The sequence below is a fragment of the Mustela erminea genome, chromosome 4, assembly GCF_009829155.1.
Source record: "Mustela erminea isolate mMusErm1 chromosome 4, mMusErm1.Pri, whole genome shotgun sequence".
Lineage (NCBI taxonomy): Eukaryota > Metazoa > Chordata > Mammalia > Carnivora > Mustelidae > Mustela > Mustela erminea.
This window is the reverse complement of record NC_045617.1, coordinates 123,045,368-123,055,779: the sequence shown is the minus strand read 5'-3', so window position 1 is coordinate 123,055,779 and position 10,412 is coordinate 123,045,368.

Here is a 10,412-nt window from a genome sequence, read left to right as displayed (position 1 = left end):
CACTTTTGTTCTGGACTCAACAATCCTGGATTGGGCACATCTCTCCTTATGCCAGACAGCACTATTACCAGTCCAGGAACCACAACTTTTGCCTGAGGATCATCAAGTACTAAAAAAGGAACATCAACCTCTAATTGAGCAGACAACCATTGGGGTAAGTATATCCCTAAGTCCATGTCCAACTGTCATGAGAAAAGACAGCTCCTTCCATCTCAGTCACCACAAACTCTGTCTCAGGTAATATCAGCTCAGGAAGATGAAAACTTTCTCTGGCCAAGGCAACAGCCCCCATGGGAATAGTGTGAACACTGCCTCTTAAAGACAACCTGCATTAGAACAGAGACTGCCACCTATGTCTTAGGCAGCAAATGTATTCCTGTGGCTGGAACATCATACTCTGCTCTGGGCACACCCTCCCCTGAGATAGGTACAACCATTCCTGCTTTAGGTACCTGCCCCTTCCTCCGTCATTGCAGCTGTGGAATAGGATCTACCCTTGAAACTGCTGGATTCACCGAAAGCGCCCAAGAAGCAGACCATGTCCTTTCTAGTTTACACACAGTTTGAGCCACACTCCAGGGTCTGTGGCAAAACCAAGATATTCATGGCCTGGGTCACACCCTCATTTCTCTGGCTTCAGCTGCAGCTGCTGTCATTCTGTTAGTAGAATTTAGATTTTGCCCTGAAGATTATTTGCCACTGGTTAATGAGGCAGTTTGGTGACAATAGATCACAGGTTGTGGGTATGTTTGGAATGCATGGAAATAGTATAATTTAAAATGTTCATAGTTAGAAATAATAAATGGTTAGGATTGTCAGAAAGAAAATAAAAGGACACTCAGAGACAGAATGCATTGCATCTTATAGAGACAATGTAGGAAGAATAAAGCAGAAAACAACAATAAAAAAAGAGATGGAGAAAGGAGATAAAAACAGAGAGGGGAGAGAGGGGTTCTAGTTTAGGAGAATAGAGAGGGAATAGGGGGAACAAAACTCTAAGACTTCCAAAACTTAGCACCAAAGGGAACCTTTTTAGATGCAAAGGAGAGGAGAATTAAGTATTCTTTTTTTTTTTTTTTTAGTATTCTTAATTCTTATTCTTCCCTTTGGGTTCTACCCTTTAATTCAGTTGTATTTTCCAAGGGCACAGTTCTTGCCCTTTAATGTTTTTACCCCAGAAGGCACAAAAACAGGGCTTGTATCTTCTTAGCAGAGCTGAACTAGGTTAGCATACAAGAGCCTGTGGCCACATCAAGGCAGAATAACTGGAATAAACCAGAGAAGATGGGAGACAAAACAGTCTCCCTGATGAAGTGTTGAGTTTGCAGAGCTCATCCATGGCTCCCAGGCTCTCCAGGACTCCTCCTTAGGGTTGAGAGAGCTGCATTCAGCCCCAGACTGCATTCTGCATTCAGATATTCACTAGGACTTTCTGTCTCATTCCAGGGCATTTACCTCTTGTTCTGAATTTTTATTTTATATATTTTGTTATAGAGAGATAACCTTATACAACATATGGAAGATGGCAGGGTATAAATGATGAAAACAGCTTGGACCATAAATGGTTTCATTACTTTTAAACTCTTCCATCTGGACAGCATTACATATGGACTCACATCTACTAATCTCCTAAATGCACTGGCACTCTCTTACTTAAGACCAAGACATAATAGCAATAATAATAGCAGGTAATGTTTATAAAGCACTTCCTTCGTTCCAGGGACTGTGTGAGTATTTTACATGAGCTATTTCATTTTATCCCGCAACAACCCTGTAGAAAAAGATATGTTGGGGTGCCTGGGTAGCTCAGTTGTTTAAGTGGTGGCTTTCAGCTTGGGTCATGATCCCAGGGTCTTGGTATCAAGCCCCACATCAGGCTCCTTGCTCAGCGGGTATTCTGTTTCTCTCTCTCCTGCCTACCATTCTGCCTTCTTGTGCTTTCTATCTCTCTGTAAAAGAAATAAATAAAATCTTTTTAAAATTGTGCTACAATTATCTATATTTCATACACAAGGACACTATTCACATTTCATATACAAGAAAGCATAGATAGGTAAGTAACTTACTGAAGACACACAGCAGACTTAAAACTCAACCCAGGACTTTTAAAATTCAGGAATCCATGCTCTTAACTACAATGCTATATGATGAATTTCAAAATTGTGGCCTTTCCAGATCAGTTATTCTTCGTCTCTCAAACACATATTTCTTTAGGAATTCAACGACTGATTCCTGCACTTTGATGGGGTCTATTCTCTGAATATTGGGAGAGTGATTGTTTTTGCTTTGTGAATTTTACCATATTCGTACAGCATAATAAATGAGAATTCATAGATGCAGTAAAATCATTATTTTATTTTATTTTTGCTTGTTTTGCTATCTTCTCAGAGAAAGAAATAAATAACACAACAGTGATATGAAGAGACACAGAGAAAGTAAAGAAGTTGAGAAGAGATTTTTTAAATGCTTTTCCTAAAAAGTAAAAGTCTGTGACTTTAGTCAACCAGGTAGGCTATGTAATGGGAGAGAAAGATTAATTTCTTCAAGTATTTACATTTTTTTCCTTTTAGCAGGATACTCTTCTGCTCCTGAGAAACATGAGCATATATTACATCCATGACCTAGGCCTAGGTACATTGTCCTGCAGTTTCAACAATAGAATGAGCTATGGAGGGGCCCTTGGTTTGGACCATGAGGAAGCTAAAAGGCAAGCCATGAGTGGAGCCACAGTCATGAAGGAGATCATGGAATGAGTCATGATGTATCCACAGAGGAGGTCAGGGTAGAAGCCACAGACATGGAACCATGATAGAAGTCATGTTAGTGACAACCATAGGGCAGGCTTCAGAGGAAGTCACTGAAGAAGACATTGCCAGAGCTATTGAAAAGTGGGAGACATTCTAATGAAAGGAGGGGATCCTGGAGAAGAAGACAAAGAGCTATAGTGGCAAGTGACTCAAGATGGAGGACCAGAATGTTCCCAGGTAATGGCCATAGGTAATGGCATAGCTCAAGAACAGAGCCAAGCCTCTCAATATCTGACTGACAAGGCTCAAGCATAATGCACTTTTGAAAGATAACCACAATTTATGAGGCTTAGAAATGACTTTAAACAAATGTATTCTCTGGACTCTCCCCATAACTCAGAATCTCAAGTTCAAGGAGGTTGCTGTCCTTTGATAGGGTTAGAAATGGGCACAGTGTCTGCACTCAGCATAGCTGCTTTCTTATTCTCCCTTCTGCTCAGGTCATTCTAGTACCCTCCAGAATGTGACTTTCTCTTTGAAAAGAGTCTTATTTTCTTCTTGTGTGCCCTCTTCAGATGTTACATGATTAAGAAGAGAATGACTAGACACTTTAAGACATAAAAATCCATTATTGTATGTGGTATCCAGACAAAAAGCTTATTTTTTAAATTTTGTGTTTTGATCTTGTCCTTTGTTTCTGAGTGACTGCCTGTGTCATGCAGAGTGCTAAGTGCCTTTAAACATACCATCATGTAGTCCTCACAACAACCCTATGAAGTCCAGATTATAATCCCCATTGTATAAATGAGAAAACTGCAATTCAGAAAAAGAGCTAATAAGCGAGCAAGATTATACTGTAAGACAAGTTGTCTAACTCCAATTGGTTCATGAGGAAAAAACAAATTCCTTATTTAGAAATATTATAAGGACTTTTACCCTTAGAGTAGAGTGCTGAGATCCCAGTACCTATAAGGGTCTATTCAGCCAGAGTGGCCCCACCCTGGTTGAACAGCCATTTTGTTGTTTATGCGGTAAAACTTAAAATGACCCTGCCCCACTCCAGGGGAACTTAGTCCTGAAACCAGTCCCAGGTAACAAAGCCCAAATACAAGGGCGGGTCAGGTCAGGTGGAGATAACGGGCTGAGTCAGGTCAGGTGGAGACATCCAATCAGTGGAGCGGGCATACTGTCTCCCTAGCTACCAAGGAGTGTGGGCCCTGCCTTTTGGGTACCAGTTCTGACCAAGGTGATAGGCTAGTTCAAATAGCTACTATGGGATAAATTGTAATTCAATTGGCCATGCATGTGGGACCTAGCATGACTGTGCAGCTTTCTCTGTGTGTTACAATCTCCTGTGTGTGGCCAGGCCCAACCACATAGCCTTTGCTCTACAAAATTTAGTCTGTAAGCAGGGAGTGGTCACCTCTTTGCAAAAGATGTCCCTGGCAGGTCAGTTTGATTCTTGATGCTTGGCGCAAAATAAAGCTTTGCTTGACCTTTGCTTTGTATCAGTCTCGCTCCTTTGACCAAGGACGCAACAGTACCAAGGTGATGGTGACCACACAACTCATCCATGTCCTGCATGGAACATCCCAATACAGACAATAGGCAGATCAACTTCCAAGTGCAGGGTATCCTAGAATCTAGATTACTGACCCCTTCCTACTCAACACCTCATTTTCTACCATAGCTCATTCTCTTCCAGCTTCTAGGACTTAGTCATTCACAGTTCTTTCATATCTTAGGATATAAGCTCTCCAAGAACACAAATTTATTTGTATGGAATACAATGTCCAGCACATAATGGGCAATCACTAAATATTTGTGGGATGAATACCTAACCATTTCTTTCTTGTCAGCTCACTTCCCTCAGGTTTCATATGCCATGAATATTCTTTTACCCATGTGTCTAAATGATCTGAAATGTTTCCTCTGCCAGGAAACCTTGTCAGATTTTTGGAGGAAGTGGAGACAGCTTGTTTTAATTACATATAGTATAAAATTAAAATTTCCATAGGGTCTATTCCCAATTTGTTTGCCATGAACTGTGGATGAAGTAACTGCCAACCCCCTTAGTTTACTACTATCTTTGTTTTATTTTCCTTATTCAGCTGTCTTTGGGTTATTTCTGTTGGCCTCATCCAAGTGTCTAAACAAAATCATACTGCAAACCCTAAGTTCCCCAGCATACCGGCAGTGTTTTCCTTGATCATTCAGCTTATCTAGCACACAGCACTGATGAAAAGAAGCAGTTAAGGTTCCCTAGGGTATAAAATTTCCTATAAATTCTTCAAAAATCAGTGAGGAATACCCCTATGAAGGGATTTAAAAGGAGGAACATTCTTCTCCAGTTGTCATTACTCCCTGTCAGTCCTAAGCAGTGTGTGTACTGGTGAATATTTAACAACCAGTTTTTGTGGTGCAAATGTTCCCACCATGGCTGATTTCAGGCTATCAACATGACATCACAGAGCATGAGGTTGAGAAGAGATGTGCACACACCACTATATACTATTTCCACTAGACATGTACAACAGATATACATAACTTCATGAACATGGATAATAGTAAATAAAATAATTGGGAAATAATGAGTTTGAAGTACTTTTACCATTGTTTTAAATATAATTTAGTTCATTGTAAGCTAATTTTATGTTTAATGATGACTGAGTTGAAAAACTGCTAAAATTTTAACAATTTAGGGCCCTTGCAGATGGATATGCCCTGATGCCAGTATACCACTGGTCTCATTTCTCCAACAGCCCACAGCCCCCCTTCTTCCACCCTCTACTTCCCATGCCCCAGAGATTCCAACTTCTATCCTTGAGTCTCTCTTCTCTCCTCCTTCAAGATGTATTTTACATGCCTACTGTATGCTCAGCAGCTCCCAGAGGTCAAGCCCCTACTTCCCATCCACAAAAAATCTCACTTTCTGTATTCTTCCTGCTAAGTTCTATTCATCAGGTCTTCCTTCCAGCCTCACTCTCACTCAGGCATTCAGGACTTCTCATCCAGGAAACAAGGTCTTGAGTTAGAATAGGTTTTCAGCCTGGTCTCTTCCTGAGAGGGTGGGTCCCCTCCACTTTGACAACTACATCCTCTTGAACTGTCCTACTTCCTGCTCCTCCCCAGGCCCTGCCTAATGGGATCATGTCATTCTCCATTCTAATGTACCTTCTGACCTCTGTACTCTCCTCTCTGAGTTCAAGTATTCTGCCTACAGCTGGAAAAACAACAAGCCACATATTCTGCCCCTGCCCAGTGCAGAAGATACAATAAAGGTTTACTATAAATATTTCTATATTTAGAAAATATAAATACTATAAAAATTTCTTTGAAAGATAAAGAAGCGACATTCTATGGAGGAAGCCCAAGGAGCCATCTACTGGTATCTCCACTCTGCAGCCCCCGGTCTTCCTTCTTGGTGGTTTTCTTCAGATTAAGGACCCATTCTTTGGAGACAAACTCCCAGCACTCCAGCCTCAGATCTCCACCTCTTCTCTCTCAAGACCCTCCATTTTTTTTTCTTTTCCTTATAGGCCTTAGTCTTATCTGGAACACAGAAACCCTCCTCTCTTGGCTTCACAGGCAGATTATCTCAAGATGAAGAGAAAAATATTTTCCTTTGCATGCTGGCTGTTTCACGTTCTTCTACTTTTAGGAAATGGCAAGTAATTTTGTTTAAAAAGGATATTCTTGGAGTTTGAGTAGAGTTTGGGGAAATTTTTGACAACTCCTGGGATGCACACTCTTAGGTTGCAATTTCTAAAAAGAGGTAAGGACTCTATTCTCTCCAATTCAACCCATAATTTACTCTCCATTCTGTTCCCAATAGCAGCTCTTCTGCCCAAAAGCCTGACCTATTTCCTCTGTCATAAATCAACCTCAAATGGTGATGCATTAGAGTTGACAGAGCTCTTAAAGTTAATGTCTACCCACACTAGGCAGGGATCCATCTCCAATATCTATGACAGCAGTCACCAAGCCTCTAACTGAACATGTCAGGAAAATGCTATCTCATACTTGCATAGCTATAATTTTTTCTAGAATTTGATCCACCATAGCTTTGGCTTTTGTTTTATGCCCTTGGATAACAAGCCAGGTTTTCATCTCAATTTCTCACTTCGTTTCTCTCTTAACTCTAACCCTAACCCTAATTAGAGGCATTAACATAAGGTTTTTGGATTCTTCCCCCAAATCTAAATTTGCAATCCTTTCAGTAGTCCAGACAACACTGGAAAAAAAAAAAAGAATATAGAATACATGAATAGGGTGAGGAGAAGAACATCTAAATCCCTGTGGAAGAACAGGGCCATAGATGAGGCATTGCACATATAGGCATATGGAAGACCAAGTTGTTACTGGGATGGAAAATCAGGACACAGAAAGTAGTCATGAGATAGAGGAGAAAGGCATGGCCTCACAGTAACTCTAACTCACTAACAAGGAGGTTTAACTCTTTTCCTGAATCCTAGGGTATCTTATATATTTGAGCTACACTGGCTAGTTCTTTGCTAGACTAAGTAACAAGGTCTTTTGGAATCCCTTCATGGGTGGTTCCCAAACATTCATATGCATAAAAATTATCTGATAGTAGTAAAAATTCCCATTACTGTCCCTTCCCAAAATGATTCCCTTTGATTATCTTTCTCCTAGAAAAAATGTTCAATTCTATTTTGAGATAGCTCAATATATATTCACGGTCCTATTAACTTCCTTTTTTATATTCCTTATCTGGAGAGTATCATGAATAGTTGGAGGAGGACTAATACCATCCTCCTATGACCCAGGTCATGTGACTCCCCCAGATCTAGGATGTGGACTAATATATGAGCTAAGGACTGGATCTGTGTCAGACGACCTTAGATCCCTGTTCTGGGACATCTGGCTGGCTCAGTCGGTTATAGCATGTGACTTTTGATCTTAGGGTTGTGAGTTCAAGCCCCATGTTGGGGATGGAACTAACTTAAAATGAATGAATGAATGAATGAATGGATCCCTGGTCCATGATCTGCTAGCTCTTTTAACCCCAGACTAATTGCTTAATGTCTCTAAACCTTAATTTCCCTATCTACAAATGTGAGTAATAACAGTTCCTACTTCATGGAAGTTTTATAAGGATGTGAAGTCCTAATTCATGTGTGGTATCTAGCACAACATTTGGACACAATGCATAGTGACCATTCAATAAATTATAGCTATTAAAATTATCATTATTATTAGTTATAGTTACAAAATAAAAGTTTCTGGGAAGCCTGGGTGGCTCAGTGGGTTAAAGCCTCTGCCTTCTGCTCAGGTCATGATCCCAGGGTCCTGGGATCGAGCCCCACATCGGGCTCTCTGCTCTGCAGGGAGCCTGCTTCCTCCTCTCTCTCTCTCTCTCTGCCGGCCTCTCTGCCTACTTGTGATCTCTGTCTGTCAAATTAAAAACAAAAAACAAAAACAAAAACAACAACAAAAAAAATAAATAAAAGTTTCTTAAGGAACTAACAAGTCATCCTTTCTTAATATGTTGGAACTTCCAATGTTAACACTACTGTTACCCACCCCGTATCAACCACACTATCCAGTGAGACCATGACAACCACAAACCCCAGAAAAACCCCACCATCCAGCAGAACCATCACAACCACCCACTCTGGTATAACCCCACTATCCAGTGGGATGACTGTCACAACTACCCTCTCTGGAAAAACCCCACCATCTGGTGGGACAACCCTCACAACCACCCAACTTGGAACAACCTCCTCATCAACTGGGGCAACCATCACAACCACCCATCCTAGAACAACCCCACCATTCAGCAGGACCATCAAAACCAGCCACCCTGGCACCACTTCACCATCCAGTGGCATGACTATAATGACTACTCATCCTGAAACAACCCCATCATCCAGTGGGGTGACCACCATAATCACTCCAGAACAACCCCACCATTCACTGGGATGACTGTCACAACCATCCACCCCAGAAAAACCACACCATCCAGTGGGATGACCATCACAACCACCCACCCTGGCACAACCTCACTATCTAGTGGGGTAACCATCACAGCCACCCACCCTGGAACAATCCCACCATTCACTGGCATGACCTTCATAACCACCACCCTGGAACAACTCCACCATCCAGTGGGATGAACATCACAACCACCCATCCCAGCACAACCCCACCATCTACTGGGATGACTGTCACAACCACCCACCCTGGCACAACTCCACCATCCAGTGGGACAGTTGTCAAAACCACCCACCCCAGAACAACCCCACCATCCAGTGGGATGACTGTCTTTACCACCCATCCTGGAAAAAACCTCACCACCCTGTGGGACAACCATCACAACCATCCACCCCAGAACAACTGCACCATCCAGTGGGATGACCACCACAACCATCCATCTTGGCACAACCGCACTATACAGTGGGACAACTGTAACAACCACTCCTCCTGAAACAACTCCACCACAGTGGGATGGCTGTTACAACCACCCCCTGGAATAACTCTACCATCCAGTGGGATGGCTGTCACAACCACCCCCCAGAACAACTCCACCATCCAGTGGGATGACTGTCACAACAACCCACTCTAAAACAACCCTACCATCCACTGGGATGACCATCACTATCCACTGGAACTAATTAATGGTTATGCCCTCCAGTGTCACAGACACAAGCACTGCCCCTCCATGGAATGAAGACAAACCTAACAGATACTTCAGGCCATGTGAAATTGCTCTAATCACTTTAGTCTCTGTTGCAAAGGCTGTGATTCTCTTCACTGAGATTCTCTTCCATCTTGTAAGTGCCTGACATACAGGAAACTCTTTTTCTTAGAAAAAGAGAGCAGGAAAGTGAGGAAGGAAACAGTAGAGACAGCAGGATCACTGTAGGGATAATAAGGAATGAGAAATCAGGAGTTATAAAACAAGGCCCAGAAATAGCAGTTTAGAACCAGCAAGATAGATGGTCAGAAAAGCAATGAATTATTCAGAGGAAATTGATGACAAGAAAATGGGATACAAAAAAAGCAATGGGAAGGAGGAGTGCTGTCAGGGAAGGTGGATGTTTGGGACTGGAGAATACTGGACAAGAGGGCATAACTCAAATGATTCATCCTTTTGTTTTCTAGAGAACTCTCTGGGCCTAAGAAACCTCTTCAACACAGATCTCTACCACCTCCATGGTTCCAACCTTGGTATACACCTCACAGCTATTATGGACTCCACAACAGGTCTGTGATTGAGTCCAGAGGAGACTACTCTCCCCCTGCAATCATGGAGCTAACTGTGAGACATAAGCCCCGAGTAGTCCTGAAGGCAGAAGCATCACCTCAGGTGGAGGGAGGGAGATGACCTGGATGACTGGAGGCATGAGTGTCCCCCCACAAGACCCCAGGCTTCTCCTCCAAGCTCTTACTATTCTCCCTTTCCCTGGTTTTTCCAGACCATAAAAAGGAAGGTGTATAGGGGCACCTGGGCAGTTCAGTGGGTTAAAGCCTTTGGCTCAGGTCATGATCCCGGGATCCTGGGATCAAGCCCCACATCGGGCTCTCTGCTCAGCAGGGAGCCTGCTTCCCCCTCTCTCTCTCTGCCTGCCTCTCTGCCTACCTGTGATCTCCATCTGTCAAATAAATAAATAAACTCTTTAAAAAAACAAACTAACTAAT